Genomic DNA, 17852 nt, shown 5'->3' on the forward strand with positions numbered 1-17852 from the left:
CTAGCCCTTCATGCTTATACATGCCTCCATTAGCTCCCGCTTGCACAGGGGCCATGCAAATACAATTAATTTCTCTCTTCCTTGAAATACATATATTCAGGAGAACATCAAAAACTATATTATATATTTACAACCATAAGAACCCCTCGAATCTAAGGACCAAGTTTCTTGGAGTAGTTTCCTAATTTATACAAAGAGCACAGGTGATTGCATGGCCTTCTTCAGTTTTTCTCCCTTAGATCCATTTGTAGCTAGAATCAGGGCTTCATTCCATACGGAGTCAAAAATTCCAGCCCTTCATGCTTATGCAGTTATGCATGCCTCCATTAGCTCCTACTTGCATGGGGCCATGCAATTATATTTAATCCTCTCCTCCTTGAAATACCTATAGTCAGGAGAAATAAAAAACTATATTATACATTTACGACCATAAAAACCTCTTGAATAGGACCAATTGTTAGCAACCAAAGAGAACCTTGTTTCTCAAATAATTGCCAATAATTCATGCAATATAAATTGGTTGTACCACCAAGTTAAACCTTGAATTTAATTGAAACTGACGACATGATATGGGAATTGATCTTTTATATGTTTGAGGTTAACAAGCTTAGCATTCAACAATTATGTCGCTTGCAGTCATTTAGAAATCAGAATGGGTTCTGGTCAACCCAGATTGGATCCTCATTTTCAAGCCAGGGATTGCTCCGGGTCTCGCTTCCAGCTTTTAAAACATAAGTTGGTTGAGTTGCTTCTGTTGTAATATAGTTTCAAGTGGTCTTCTCCTAATAGTTTAAGACTTTTACGAAGAAAACAATGTATTGAAGTAGGGAGACAAACTGTTCCACAACAATCATCTACAGAAAGAAATCTTAGACAAACGGATTTTAATACATGTTGGATTTTATTTTAAAAAATATATAATATAATATAATATAATATACTATTTAGATAAGTTTCAAAATCATTAAAACTCTATCTCCCTAGTTTTGTTTTAGGACTCTTGTTTCTATAGGACTCTTCTGGATGTCTATTAGGTGATTTAGATTACCATATGCGTTTAGTCCCACATCGGATGGAGCTAATGATTATATGATTATATAATCGTATATAGCTCCTAAGTGGGGTGTATGCTGGTAGAGAGCTATGTGTGGATCACGCGTATGCAACGAGCTGGACCAAGTCGGGCGTGGTTGCGGTAGTGGTCCGTAGACCCTAGTCTAACCAAGCCATGAGGCACCTTAATATTATATAAATAATATTAAGTTGTCTATGATGGGACTTGGGACTTGGGGTCGTGGGTCATGGATCTAAAAAACCCGGCTTTGGGTTTTGCAGTAGAGAGGTGATTGATCATACAGTCACAACTCTCTGCAGATGACCTTACGTACATATGCAGCCCTCTGAAGGTGTCCATACGAGTCAGTAAAATAGAGGTTAAGCTCTGAACAAGAGGCCATTCCGTTTTTGATGAAAAACAGAATTTCGAAAATCTAGTGTTAGAAAATTCCTTCTTTTGTTTTCTTCATTCGGTGCTGTGTATTACCTTCGGATCTCCTTTGCAAGTAGACTCCGTTGGAGTGCTGCCTTCGGATCTAAGAGTTGTTGTATCTTGGAGGTAAGAACGTCAAGGTCAAACCCAGCAGCATAAAGGGGGCGTTCAAATACCTTAAGGAAAAGTACAGTTCGTACACCTCAACTCACCCTGTGAAAGTTCGTGCTATTTTCCTTTCGTTCATTCTACTACATTCGGGTAAGTGATACTGACATAAAGATTTCGTTATATATTTATTTCTTTTTTATTCTGTTATTGGTCTGTCTGTACTGTGCCTCTGGTCTTCTGGTTCTAACAATACATAAACAGAAAGAAATTATCCCTGCGAATATCAATATGCGTGCAAGTCTATTGGTTTCGGTTTCATCTACGACTCTGTAGATAATGCCAACAAGTACGAGCCCAAGTATGGGCTTACCAGGAACAACCTTGATATCAAGGTGGAGAAGTTCAGAAAGCAAATGAAGGAAAGAAAGAATGGGTCCAAGAATATTTGTGGTGTTAAGAAGATTGAGGCTGGAGATGCATCTAAAGTTGGGAAGAAGAAATGAAAAAGATATGGAGTCATATTTTGATTTTATGTTTTCACTACTACTCGCTACACTTCTATTATAATTTCTTTATGAACGGGGAAGCACTTTAGGTGTTTTATTTAGATTTTAGTGCTTGTTTAAATTCTAGAATTATGAGGTTTGTGATAACTCTATGAAATAGAGTAAATTCTAGTGATTTTACATTTGAGATAGCTCGATTTAAGAGTGATTTCTCTTTGTTTTAGTGTTAGTACTAAATAAAATTGTTGTTCAATGAATCTTAAAGTTTTAAATCTTGTAAGGTCTTTTATATAATTTATGCATAAATTTCCCTTCAACTAATGGATGGAATTGGTCAGTCCTCTTTTTCTTGGCATTGTAAGAAAAGGACTATAATGGATGAAGAAATGACATGAGAAATAGAACAGTAACAAAGAACAAGTCTTCTCAATTTGCTGTAGGGATGTTGTAGCATTATGGTAGCATGATTTTCCCAGATTGGACACGTGACATTATCTAATGAAATCACTAAAAAGTGCTAACTGATTAGATATTCCTCTTGTCACTATGTGAAGGATCTTAGCCATTGATCTCATAAAAGAAGGTTCTAATCCTACAATCCATTTTTACCCTATCACTTTGGGAAAATTTGGGGGAACTAAAGAGGCGGAGGAGCCACTAAAAGAAAAAGAGAGAACCAGACATGGAGAAAAGAAAGCTCGTGCAAGATTGGAGATAGGGAGCTGGAGCATTGTGGAAGCATTATCCTAGTTCTCTATTTGGTTTTATATTTCCTACTTTTTATATTCTAGCTAAACTCTTTTAATGGCTGCATTTATTTATCTGTATTTAAACTTTAATATGAGCTAATTTCTTACTTTGTTGGGGCAATAAAAGTACCCGAACCTATGATTTGAGTTGTGATTATTCAGTTTTTTACGATGCGAAATCTCGCCTTAGTTCGCCAGTTCGCCTCGGTGAGATTTTGCCGATCTCCATGCCTCAGACATGTCTTTCTCATAACCAAACTAAAAAATAACAAAGCCTCTACCAATGGAGTACAAACTCACCTGAGCATCTAATTTCCAATTCCTCACTTCCTCACAACTACCATGGTGGCTTTCCTAAAACCAAATCATCTGATCAAGGAGAATTTGAACAAGTTACATTGATGCTCATATTCAGCCTATGGAGTAACACAAGTACAGTCAGGGGCGGACCTATGAAGGGGCCGGAGGGGGCCATTCCCCCCCCCCCCCCGGATTTTTTTAAATTTTATGCATATTCCCTTAATTCCTTTAATTTTTCCGGTTTTTTCTCTTCCCACATGTGAAATGTCACTATTTCCCCCCCCCCCAATATTGTGAACAATTTTTAAAGGTAAAATGATGGGTATAAATGTCATTCCTAATAAAAAACTAATTCATCAATCCCTATTTATTCTCTCCTCTCTTCTATCTCATCTTTTCTTCCTATTTATTCTCTTCTGTTTCTATAAACGTGGGTTAAAGGAAATTTTTGAAAAAAAATTTTACTAGGTATTGAAAAATCAAATGTTATTTCTAATTAAAAATTAACTCTTCAATCCTTATTTATTCTCCTATCTCCTTCCTCCTTCCTTCTTTTTTTTTTTTTTTTTTTTTATGGTACTGGTGCTATTTTAATACTGGAAAATGAAATGTCGCCGGACGGGTGTGAACCCAAGATCTCCCCATGGGAGTCTAGGCTTTTAACCGCTCTACTAACCCACCATTGACTTCTTTCCTATTTATTCTCTTCCCTTTCTAGCTTAAGAAAATTTGGAAAAAAATCTACTCCACAATTAGGTCTCTTTCTCAATTTATTTATTGTTTCTAATTCTTTTTAATTTGATTTTATATTCTATGTTTCTTTATTTCTTCTGCAATTTTTGTTATTTTATTTTGTATTGTGAATAAAATGTCTATAATTAGTAGGTAACTATCATTGATTTCTCTTACCTAAAAGAAAATTTAGTTTACATCTCCTACTAAAGAAAATTTTGGTTTGCATCTAATTTTTTAGGATTGAAGTCATGTGTATATTTTTTTTATATTGTTGTTTTAATTTTACCTATATTTTGTCAAAAAAAATATCATTATCAATAATTTATCATTTTTTTCAAATATGTGTGGGCCCCACAAAATATGTGGCTCTATTCTTTAATTTAATAAAATAGTTTAGAGGTGGGACCCCAAATGGGAAGGTTATGTGGCTTTCATTCTTCGCCCCCCCCCCCCCACTATTGCATCCTCGGTCCGCCACTGAGTACAGTTCCTTGCTTGGATCCACTTGGGCAAACCTTCCAAAAAAAAAACTTGTAGGAAAAAGAAAGGCCATAAGATTAGCTCATGAACTTTCTTCCTTGTTTAATGAACTTCTCATATGGTTTATAAAAAATTATTGTATTAAAAGATGAGCGACAAAATCTTAGTGACCCATTGTATAATATTCTCTCTCTCTCTCTCTCTCTCTCTCAAAAACGCATAAGAACAGAGTGTATGCCAGTTTTATACAACTTGACACATAATGTGTAGTTTCTTTTTTTAATTGAGAGGCTCATTAATGATTACAAATATAATTACCTAAATGATTAGGTTTAGTACTGTCTCATTAAGGTACTATAGTGCTTAAAAAGGAATCATTAATGAAGAAGAAGCACTATCAGAAGAAAAATAGTGAAGAGAAGAGAAGGGGGGGAAATTCACTACTACACCCAAAACCCAATCTGGGTCAGCAAGTTTACAAAGAAACCAAGAAAATTACAAGTTTCTGAGAACTTAATGGGTTCTTTGTTCAATGCTTATGAAGAGAATTCCAACACAAACCATATTGATATAATCTCTCCTTTTGTTGCTTAAGAGTTCAGCAATTCAAACAACCCTGCTATTTCACTATACTGTCTTGAAATATTTCACAGAGGAATCATTGTATTCCTCCCTCTTCCATGTCTTGTGAAGAACAATCTCCCAGTTGAAAATGATCTCTTCATGGTAATGGGAGTCATAAGACAATGCAAAGCCCTGCTTTTATTGCTAGACTTTCTGTGTTCACTGCGTGGTTTTAATGATCCAACATCCATCTGAACCTGGTTATCCTCCAATTCAGAGTCATCATCTTGATTAATTCAAGAATAACAGCAATTGAGATCTGACTTTGACAGTAATCCGTCGAAACCGATCGTCTAATAGGTTGAATGCTTTCTTCTCTGATCGTCTAATAGGTTGAATTACTATCATGTGTCATTATGTTATTACGGATTGAACTGCCTTGCTGAGTTCTTTTGAACTCACTCCTTTTTGCAACATCTATTGTTAGACTTACTTGCAGGTAATACTACTACTATTGATTATGACGGTCAATACTATAAACACTAAGTTGATGACTCTTACAGTACCCAAAGTATTGGCTACGGTATCTACGGCGATGAAGACTACCGGTCGAGACTGAAGGCTGTCTTACACCTTTTCTGGAAGCCCTTAGGTCTTACACCTTTTTTATTTTTGGAAGCCTAAAGTATCTTAGGTCTTACACCTTTTCTGGAAGCCCTTAGGTCTTACACCTTTTTTATTTTCGGAAGCCTAAAGTATCTTAGGTTTTACACCTTTTCTAGAAGCCCTTAGGTCTTACACTTTTTCTAGAAGCCCTTAGGTCTTACACCTTTTCTAGAAGCCCTTAGGTCTTACACCTTTTTTGGAAGCCCTTAGGTCTTACACCTTTTCTGGAAGCCCTTAGGTCTTACACCTTTTTATGCCTAAGGAACTTAGGACTTTTTCTTCCCAATGCTGGTCAAGTAGAGTTATTGATTTGGTCGTGCAGCTTCCTTCCAATATTGGTCAAGTAGAATGATTGTGGTCGACTCATAGGTTTCTAGTATAGTAGTCTTTTAGATTTGTACATCTAGACCTCTTTCGTCGAGCATGGCTACTTCTATGTTTTGCTTACAAGGAGGTCAAGATGTGAGATGTTTATCTCTCTTTACTCCCCCGAGCATGATAGGTCAAATCTTTTTTGAGTTGTTATGCTAGCTGAGAACTTTTGCTTGTATGTAGAACTCCTTTCTTTTGATCATGTATGGTCGATTATATCTCGAGCTTCCATACTTGTAATTTTGATGATATTTTGCTATCCACGAGCTCAAAGGCTTTCAAAATATTGTATATAAGACTTTTGTTGTTGAAGGTAAATATATTATTAATGCTGAATTCCAGTGCTACTTGACTTAAAGAGTAATATTGCTTGTTATTCCACATCCAATTCTAGGTTGTATATGGCGAATAATCCCGATCGTGCATCAATGAGTATGATGAAAGCAGCATAGTCAAAAATGATTCTTGAACAAGATTATAAATGTGATGATGGGTTCAGAAAATATATTAGAATAGTCTCATGACAAATATGTTTAAACAAATGTGTAGCATTGGAATATTAATCTCAATCAGCCCATGTTTGTCTTCTAATTCCCATTCATATACAGTCGATAGAATTGAAGAGGAAATTGAACATATATATGATATGCATGGTAAATATAGATACCAAAAAAGGCCATGAACGATAGGTAGAATAAAATTCTAAATCTGTTAAATTGAGAAAGTGGACGGAATCAAATTTAGTTTACCGTAATTGACACCAGAAAGAGCCCTGAGGAACCAGTAGTGTATGAATCAAGATATAGGAGCCCTGAGGAAGAAAATATCTCCTACAGATGACATTATGCATCTTAGTGAACTTCAAGTCTTTTCGTTCATCTCTTCCACCTGCGAATTGATTTTTTGAATCGTAACTTTGTGTGTATAAGAGAAACAATGGAAGATTTCGATCGGGAAAATCGTCTGATGTGTGCTCAAGATAAGCAATCCAATACGACGTGAGCATTTTTTTTTTCTCTCTGTCATTATAATTGTGGACGTTGATCTTGGAAAACCTGAATGTGAATCAACTTGAATCACGATCCCACTAATAATCTGGACTCCATTAAATTGCATTGTTGTTGCTTCTCCACTTTTGAATTGGTAGACGTGTCAAGCACAACACTAATATTTTCTCCACTTCTAATCTCTTATGTTCACCATTGGAGTAGTTGACTTGAGCGAACGCTCTACCCTACTACTGTTGTCCTCCGCATCATTTTTGCTATAAAAACTCATGGATTCCTGAGGATCATAGAAATCTTCACCCTCAGAGTTTTCTTTTTAAATTGAACGTGACGGACTTTGGCCAATCCTCGATTCTAATCAAACTGTCATCCAAACCGCTATCGACGAAATCGTCGTCATGGGAACGGTTTCGACCTTCCTAGTAATAAACTTCGGAGAATGCACAGGAGAGCTTCTACTCTACTCCACAGAATCATCTCCTTTCCCCTATGTCTGAATGCTTAATAGACTTCGCCTGGCAAGAGAACTTGGACTTTTCACTCCGTTGTCGCTCGAGTCAGAGGATCTTGATTTTCTTGTTTTCTGTATATTTCTATTGTTTTCAGGCCGTTCGTTGTTTCCTGTGGCGACAAGGCCTCACCTGTTAAATTTAGATTCCGACGAACTCTCATTCTTTTCACACAGTAGATTGAAAACGGAGAGCGAGAAGGCCTTATCACAACCATATAATCACGGACCGTTAAGGACACTCTGGTGGCCGATCCGGTCCATCTTTCTTTTAGAGTGCAGAAGGCCTTTGAGTTGCAGAGCTACAAGGATCTGCTTCAATGTTTCCAAATCTTTCTGTGGTTCATCGATTCCCCTCAATTTCAACCGCTTCTTTAGCTCTGGAAAGAAATCCTTATGAAGCCGCATTGTCTCTTTTGTGTTGTTGCAGCGATCTCGACAGCGACGCCGGTAATCCTGCATTTTTTTTTTTTTTTGGGCTCACTTCTCGGCTTCACAGCCGAGATTTGGGTTGAGCCGTGACCTATGAGGGGCAACACATGGGACATATTGCAGATGAGATGGCATCCGAGGATGGTGACTTGTGAACAATTTCCTTAAAATTTTCATCTTCTGGATTCCATTTGGCGATGGTGGATTCTCCTTGCTTCAAGCTCTTGCCAAAACAAAAATAACACATGGGAAGTAATTTCCTGTATGGTAAATCCAACAAAATAACAGTGGATGAAAGATTCTTCCACCCGGTTTCATATGTTGCTTAAAGGTGGTTGTAAATTGTAATATGCTTTGGCAAAAGACAAAAATCATGAATCTCAATCAATTCTCTTCTCTTTATGTAACCGCCTTTGCAAAAAGCACAATAATTAATTTATTGTAAATCTGCCCTATCATATGTTCTCTTTATGTAACCGTACATAAAAAAAATGAATAATTTGATAATGACATTTGATGATGTAAATTGGGTTAATTTAACCTTGACGATAATGTAACTTTACAAAACCGATGCAATTACTCAACCTTGTGGTTGGTTCTCATAAGTCTGAGAGAATTCCCACCAAACTTTGATTAATTCGTGTTGTAATTAGTCCCACATCGACTGATGTGGGAATATGTGGAGAGGAGGAGGCTATAAAAGAAAGCCTCCTCCTTCTTCTTTAAGCATCCCAAATATCTTTCCTCTTGGATATTTCTTTATTTATAGTGGAGTTTTCTCTCTTGCCCATATATTCTTGTGTTCTTCTTTTCTCTTATTTGTTGAATATTCTATTCGGTGGGTTCTTCATAACCCGATAGTGGTATCAGAGCGAGGTTTTTTCCAAAGTATGCTCTGTGGTTGCAATATAGTCTGATCTTTCCACATCGAAAAGGAAAATTCCTTAGAGGTCTGTTTGTTTGGTTTAGGGTGTGAGTATCTACTTATAGTATGCTCTGTGATTGCCACTTAGGTGGATCCTTCACATCAGAAAAATAAGTAAGATATTGTCTTTCATCCTACGGAGGTGCTGCAGAAGTCGCAATTTCACGTGGTTTCTTTTCGGGTATCCTAGAAAGGTGTATTGGGTGATTAAGTGCATGTCTAGGAAAATTTTGTCTAAGGAGTCTGGTATTTAAGCGGACTGTTTGTGTCCCTCCAGTCTTTCCTGGAAATTTTTCTGGTGCATTTTGGTTCAACCATATACCAGTTGAAGATAACCTGAGAAGACAAGTTTCACGTGAAATAGTGGGAGTTATTCTGCAGCCAACAACAGTTCGTGATAGAAGCAATGGCAGCAAGGATCGACATCGGCAAGTTTGACGGCATGAAATTTTCATTATGGAAAATGAAGATGAAGGCATTATTGATAAAAGATAACTGCCTGGAAGCCATCAGTGTTCGGTCGGCGGAGTTCACAGATAACGAATAGTGGAACAGAATAGATGCGATGGCCCTTTCCAATTTGCATCTAGCATTATCTGATGATATTTTAGCGGGCATAGAAGAGAAGAAAACTGCTATGGAGGTTTGGAATCACCTCATCAAATTGTATGAAGCCAAAATCACTTCACCTCATCAAATTGTAGATAAGGCAGAGACATCTCAAGGGTGCATTGCTGAAGGAGATATTCTTTACAGCGAATCAGCAATAGCAGCCAAGGATAGATTGGAGCATACTGATGCTTGGATCTTGGATTCGGGAGCAACATGGCACATGACCTCTCGCAGAGATTGGTTTCAAACTTATGAACCTATCTCTACAAGGTCTAGGTACATGGGAAATAATCATGCCTTGGAGATTACTGGAGTTGGCACCATCAAGTTGAAGATGTACGATGGTATGGTACGCACTATTCAAAATGTGCGGGCATGTGAAGGGCTTAAAGAATAATCTATTGTCTTTGGGACAATTAGATGAAATTGGGTGCAAGACACGCATCCAAAATGGAATGATGAGGATCGTTAAAGGAGCGCTAGTTGTAATGAAGGCTGAAAGAAGCGCTGCAAATTTGTACAAACTAATGGGAGAAACGAGTCTGAAGGCAGAAGCATCAGTTGCATCAACCGGTACTGCGGAAGAGATGACAAAAGTGAGGCATCAAAAATTGGCCCACATGTTAGAACAACGGTTGAAGGTTCTCGCAGAACAGAAATTACTCCCGGGTCTCACAAAGGTTTCATTACCCTTTTGTGAGCACTGTGTTACAATTAAGCAGCATAGATTGAAGTTCAATGCATCTGATTCCAGGAGTAAAGGTATTCTGCAATTAGTTCACTCTGATGTATGGCAAGCACCGGTTACATCTCTGGGAGGAGCAAGGTACTATGTATCTTTCATTGATGATTATTCCACAAGATGTTGGGTGTTTCCTATCAAGAAGAAGTCAGATGTGTTTTCAGTTTTCAAAACATTCAAAGCGCAAGTTGAACGAGAAACCGAGAAGAATATCAAGTGCCTCAGGATGGACAATGGCGGTGAATATACAGGGGATGACTTCTTTGAGTTTTGTAATCAATAAGGCATCTCAAGCCAAATCACGGTGGCTTACACTCCTCAACATAATGGAGTAGCGGAGCGGTTGAATAGAACTCTACTCGAAAGAACAAGAGCCATGTTAAGAACTGCAAGTATGGCTAAGTCCTTTTGGGCAGAAGCCGTAAACACTACCTGCTACGTGAATAATCGATCACCAACAAGATCGATTGATCTGAAGACATCGATGGAGATGTGGACTGGCAAGCCAGTTGATTATTCATGCCTGCACACATTTGGGAGTCCTGTGTACGTGATGTATCATCCCCAAGAAATTTCAAAGTTGGATCAAAAATTCAGAAAATGCAGATTCTTGGGATATGCTGATGGAGTCAAGGGGTATCGACTGTGAGATCCCACTGCCCACAAGATCGTCATCAGCATAGATGTCATTTTTGTAGAAGATAAGCTGCAAAAGGAAGATGTGAGTAGCATTTCAATAGAAATTCTAGAGAGTACAACAGTTCAAGAGGAAGAGAAGTCCAATCCAGAAAATTCTTCTGGAGGAGAATTAGAAAATGAGGAACAAGTACCAGTTGAGTCTACAACTATAGAAGTTCGACGGTCACCTCGTGAAAGACATACACCAACCTAGCAGTCTGATTATATTATGGAAAGCAACGTTGCATACTGTCTTCTAATAGAAGATGGGGAGCCATCAACATTCAGAGAAGCAATTGATATCTCAGAAACGTCACTTTGGATGACAGCTATGCAGGAAGAACTAGAAGCTCTTCATAAGAATAAGACGTGGGAGCTTGTACCTTTACCGCACAGAAGGAAGCCCATTGGTAACAAATGGGTTTACAAGATCAAACGAAACAGTGATGATCAAGTAGAGCGATATCGTGCAAGAATGGTGATCGAAGGATATGCTCAGAAAGAAGGTGTCGATTTCACAGAAGTCTTTTCTCCAGTGGTTCGACTTACTATTGTCCAGATAGTTCTGGCACTTTGTGCTACGTTTGATCTACATCTTGAGCAGTTAGATGTAAAAACTGCATTTCTTCATGGAGATCTTGAAGAAGAAATCCATATGCTCCAACTAGAAGGTTTTGAAGAACCAGAAAAGGGGAACTTGGTTTGCAGGTTGAACAAATCTCTATATGGCTTAAAACAGGTGCCAAGATGTTGGTATAAGAGACTTGATTCCTTCATATTGAGCCTTGGATACAACAGACTTGCTTCAGACCCTTGTGTGTATTACAAGAGGTTTGGTGTTGATGATCTCATCATTTTACTGTTGTATGTCGATGATATGTTGGTGTCAGGCCCCAACGAAGATCGAATCGTAGAATTAAAGGCTCAGTTGGCTAGGGAATTTGAAATAAAGGATCTGGGACCCGCAAACAAGATTCTAGGGATGCAAATTCACCTAGATAGAAATAATAGGAAGATTTGGCTATCTCTGAAGAGTTACTTAAGGAAAGTCTTGCGCCGCTTCAATATGCAAGACTATAAGCCAATTTCTACTCCTCTTCCTGTTAATTTCAAGTTATCCTCAAGTATGTGTCCTAGCAATGAAGCAGAGGGGATGGAAATGTCTCGAGTACTGTATGCATTAGCAGTAGGAAGTCTGATGTTCGCTATGATATGTATAAGACCGGACATTGCACATGCAGAGTGATTAGTTGGCATATGGCGAATCCAGGACAAGAGCATTGGATTATAGTGAAGAGGATCCTAAGATTCATTAAAGGAACCTTGGATGCTGCTCTATGTTATGGAGGATCTGAATTTATTGTCAGAGGATATGTTGATTCTGATTTTGCAGGGGATTTTGATAAAAGGAAATCCACTACTGGCTATGTGTTTATAATTGCAGGAAGAGTTGTGAGCTGGATATCTAAACTACACTACAGACAGTTGTAGCACCGTCTACAACAGAGGCTCAGTATATGGTAGCTACACAAGCTTGTAAAGAAGCAATCTGGATAAGAAGATTCATGGAAGAACTTGGGCACAAACAGGAGAAGATTCTCCTATATTGTGATAGTCAGAGTGCCTTGCACATTGCAAGGAATCCAGCTTTTCATTCTAGAACAAAACACATAGAAGTCCGATATCATTTTGTTAGTGAAGTGGTGGAAGACGGAAGGGTGGATACACAGAAAATCCACATGAAAGAGAACCTAGCAGATGCATTGACAAAAGCAATCAACACTCGCAAGTTCATTTGGTGCAGATCCTTGTATGGCTTGACAGAGATAGAGACAGTATGGTGGTGGCAAGATAGAGACTGGTGTGGAGATTGATTGGTTCTCAATCTAATCTCCAAGTCGGAGATTGTTGTATTATTAGTCCCACATCGACTGATGTGGGAATATGTGGAGAGGAGGAGGCTACAAAAGAAACCCTCCTCCTTCTTCTTTAAGCATCCCAAATATCTTTCATTTTGGATATTTCTTTACTTATAGTGGAGTTTTCTCTCTTGCCCATATATTCTTGCGTTCTTCTTTTCTCTTATTTGTTGATTGTTCTATTCGGTGGGTTCTTCATAACCCAACAATTCGTTTGGCAAACTCGATTTGGGAATAAGTCCTCAAATTTGATTAAAAAAATAATGATTATTTTAAGAAAAGGGATGTGCGACATACCTTATGGTTAAATTACCCTAAAGGGAATTTGAAGACAATATTACCTCACAAGTGAATTTGATCACCTCATTATTATTCGGAGGGTTGATTTAGCGTTCTTGATCTTATCTGCACGATGGCTTTTTGATCAAGTTTCCCACAGACAGCACCATTGTTGATACGAAATCTTGCTTGTCCTTCCCTGTCACGTTCTTGCAAAACACGTGCTCGACCTTGGGTGGTCAAGGTACGTCTCCGACGAGCAAGTCAATACCAATGATTTGATCTCAACTACTCAATAGATAATTCAAGTAATTGATCACACAAAATATGAATACTTACTACATAAAGCCTGCTTGAGGTGCTTATATAGCTTTAGATATCAGAGTTAGACTCCGAATATAACTCTAAGAAGAGTTGTATTAGGAAAGTAACTCTAGAAAGAGTCTTTTACCTAACTTATCCTTTCTAAGAAGTTGGGAGATGATAGAAGTTTATCTTGATTGGGTACTCTTGACACGATGGTCGGACCGTCCATTAACACTATGGTCGAGACAACTGTATTGAACCCATTGGTCAGACCGGTCAAGGTAGAATGACTATTTCAGTCATTAACACTTGTCTTGCATTGTCTTCCCCGGCACAAGCAACCTCTCCTCCATCATAGGATTTTTAGGTTTTTTTGAATAAACGTAGTGCTACTACATGCTCAAAACATCTACAAGAGGCATACATATTTTCTCCATCTTCACACACAATTGATTGAGTAAAACTAAAACCATTCTAGTGTCAGTTTCAGTTCAATTTGAACTTAAAGCACACTCTCCACCCTATTTTCCACCTCAACTATGATACAAGCATAGCTACCCAAAAAATCTTGCTTAGCTTTGTTATCAAGAGTGATGAGACGTCCCACTTCTTTGGCTATTGAAAAAAGTGTTCAGACATGCCAATACTCTAATGGAAGACCTAGGAAATAAATTCTCACCAATATAGTCAATGGTTGGGCAATGTTTACGTCAAAATCCAGCCTTCAATAATGAAATCAAACCACTTGCAATGCAATCCGGCAAGGATAATACCCATTCCCGATTCCCAAACCAATCCTTATAATACCCTATTATCATGACACACAATCCCAAGGTCCCACCCACTTTTAAACTTCAAAATCCCAACCCATTCCCATCATCACGCTCATTTTTCATAGTGGTGCGACATATCTCTTTTCATTTTTCAAAGTAGTGCGTCAAAACTCTTTTCATTTTTCAAAATGGTGCGTTAGAGATATTTCTTCTCTTTCCATGTGGGATAACCGGATAAGTTTTAGGCGGTGGTTCCAACTTCACATCTTCGCTCTTCACTGAGATTTTAAACAAATAAAAAGAGGAGAAATAGGAAGTGTTAAGGAAAAGGTTTCTATTTCAGACAGCAATTTCAGTGATTCCTGCGCTAAGAGACGAGAAGAAGTGAAAAACAAGTGAACAACAGAAGATAGAAGGGCTTTGGGCATATTTCAGTTTTAGTTAATTGGAGCTAGACCAATGTTGAAAAACGTAAACTAGCATGATCCTTATGTGGGTTTAGCTAATCAATGGGTAGGGTAGGGATATTCACCTACCTCATGTAACCACTATTGGAACTCATCAAGCGTGATTCGCATCCTCAGTTAAATTCCCCATAGGGATATGATGATTTTGAATTAGGATGTCAATGCATATGCGGACTGGAAGATACCCGTATGTAATTTTGTTCTAGGTTCTTTGATATGCCTTGTGTTGCAGCTTTGTTGTAGCATTCACAACCCAAATTCAAGGGAGGGAAAATTGACTTCCAACATTTATACCACTTATTATAGTTCTTTCCATCATGTGCTCTCCAATTTAGGACCTCTTGTTTAATTCTTCTGTCCTTCGTGTCTTTAGTTCATTGATTACTTTTTAGTTCATTGATCACAAAGTAATTTTGTCAATCTTGTTTAACTTAATCTTCCTTTTGCATTGAGATTTACAAAAAAAAAATCTCCGTGGGATTGATACCCTACTTACTATTAACTACCTAATTGTGACGCGTGCATTTGCGTCGCATTTTTAGACACGAGCAAATAGTTTACTAAGAGCATATCTGAATTTACAACATGCAGCCGTTTTTGTTGGCCTTTTGGTCTTGTTCTAGCTAGTATTGAAGTAACGGAAGACCCCTTTTTGTCAGTACTTCTATTCATTGTTTTGGAAAATCAAGAGTTACTGTTTTTATTCATTCCATGAAGACCAACATGCAGCGCCTAAACTTACAGAAGAATCAGCCCATGAAGAATAACTTACAGTGCTTGAAGTTACATTAATTAAAATAACGAGAGCTTGACTCGGCAAGGGCTGCCGACCTTACAATTGAGTGCACCAGCAGACCGAGTGAGGCTGCTTGCGATCTTTTGCCGTCCTTTGGGCTAATAAGGTCTCCAGTGAGGAGGGCCTTCTTACGTCTTTGGGAACCTGATTCAACAAAGAAGGCACCATTCTCCATCACATCACCCTGCGATACCCATGCCCAATTCTTCCACTCGCTTTCTGGCGCTGCAGCCCTCTTGGTAACCTCCTTGGTTCTCGATGAGCTTCCAGCGACAAAACGGTTGCCCTGGCTGAGGAAGGATGGGTTTAAGCTGCCCCCAATGGCATACATTCCCCATTCCGTGTAGTCATTGTTCACCACGTGAGCAAATCCATTTAGGACTTTGGGCAACCTCTGTGTTAATCCTTTCCCAAAATGGTTATATGCTATCGTAACCTTCATCTTATTGTTAGCAGAGGTATTTGCATTTAACAACATCACCTGTCAACACGATTGTTCACCAATAAGGAAGCAACAGTCAGTGGGTCGACTTGGAAGGTCGAAGTACTCCTATTTTTTACGTAGTCAATCCTTTTATAAAATAAGTTAGTTATATTTAGAGAAATCAGTTTTAGCAGGAGACTTATAGAAAATTGACCAGTTATACGTACGTGGTCATGATTGCTGAAGTCGATATTCGAGATGGTGATGGCAGTGGAACCCTCGACGGCATCGATTAGGCCATCTGCAGCTTTGGACATGGTCACGTGGTCGATCCAGATGTCAGAGGAGCCAAAGATGTTGATGGCATCACCGTCGCTGACGGTGCGTTTTCCGTAGTGGTCGACAGAAGCGCGAATCATACCACCTGGAGTTGAAACGATGTCATGCATATGGAGGTTGGTGATGATGACATTCCGGATGGACTGGAGGGTAAAACCAGCGCCTTTGGTAATGTGGACATTGGCACCACGGCCATCGATAGTCTTGTCAGGGGCGATAATAAGCTCACCCTTGAGTACGATGTTCATGTCTTTCTCGAAGATTATCCATAGTGGTTCCTTCTGAATGACGGCATGGCGGAGGGTGCCATTCTTTGGGTTGACCATGTCATTGTCGGAGGGGTCAGTGACGGCATAGATCTTGCCGTCCTTGCCACCAGCAGCCTTCTTGCCGAAGCCCAAAGCGCAGTTGGCGTATGCCTTTCGATCGTCGGCCCAGTTAGCCTTGCACCTCCAGCACGCATCTATTGGGTTCGTCGCCTGGCATGCTCCTCCAGTCTCCCCCAGCCTCCGTTGTCTTGTCCTGCATCATTCATTCAGCCAAATCTATCGTAAGTATAGGAGTTATCAATTTCTCAACGTAAAATAGCTCAATTTATACATTATCCATGGAATTTTTTTTAAAAAATATAATTTGCGAGCACAAAGAATTTTCAGAAGATTCAAATTCGGGACCTACATGTGCACATGTGAGTTGAGCTGAGCAGCAACTGTCGCAGGATTGGGCTCAAAGCTGTCACTGCTGTGCTTTGCGGCCACCTTGGCTCGTTGTCGCCACACTGCATCAAAGTTGACTATATCGGCCTTCACTGCATAGTTGAACAAAAACAAGAAGACCAACAAGCTGATTGTTGTAGCTAATCCCATTTTCTTTTACTCTTGTCCCCCCCTTTTTCTTAACCCTCCACTCTGGTGAAATGGGTTTTTTTTTTTATTTAGTTTTTGTACCCTCCACTCAGGTGGAATGGGTCAGAAATAAAATACAAGACCTTGGGCCCAAAACCAACAGATTGAAAGCCACCTGAGTTTCTCCAAAGCATCATCATCTCTATATATATTGCAATTGAGAGCCCAAATATGGGGAAGTAACATATGGGTTGAGAAAGTGAGGCCTTCCGTGAACTTCGCATATAACAGTTAATTTCCTCCCGTGATTTGTGTTTTCTTTTCCTATCTCCATTCTCTGTTTTGGCCAGATTGAAGGATTCAAACTCTCTACCACCATATGTTTCACTGCCTTATTATATCATTATTTCTCCCCCAAAAAGCCTCATGATATCGTTTTACCTAAATTAAGAGAGTGGGTTATCGTGCAAGCACGGTGTCTCATTTCAAGGAGCAGTTTCCAAATTTATACAAAGAGAAACAGTTGATTGCAGGGCCTTCTTCTCCTTTAGACCCATTTGCATCTAGAATCAGGATCTCATTCCATCTGAAGTAAAATATTCTAGCCCTTCATGCTTATACATGCCTCCATTAGCTCCCGCTTGCACAGGGGCCACGCAAATACAATTAATTTCTCTCTTCCTTGAAATACATATTGTCAAGAGAACATCAAAAACTATATTATATATTTACAACCATAAGAACCCCTCGAATCTAAGGACCAAGTTTCTTGGAGTAGTTTCCTAATTTATACAAAGAGCACAGGTGATTGCATGGCCTTCTTCAGTT

General features: G+C 38.8%; 1 pseudogene; it reads right to left on the bottom strand.

Annotated features, from left to right (window-relative positions):
* Nucleotides 1–15412: 15412 nt before the first annotated feature.
* On the bottom strand, nucleotides 15413–17045 carry LOC149005377 (putative pectate lyase P59; annotated as a pseudogene).
* Nucleotides 17046–17852: the final 807 nt, after the last annotated feature.

This window comes from Hakea prostrata, chromosome 9 (assembly GCF_041222555.1).
Source record: "Hakea prostrata isolate BN-2017 chromosome 9, UWA_Hpros_2, whole genome shotgun sequence".
In the NCBI taxonomy this organism is placed as follows: Eukaryota; Viridiplantae; Streptophyta; class Magnoliopsida; order Proteales; family Proteaceae; genus Hakea; species Hakea prostrata.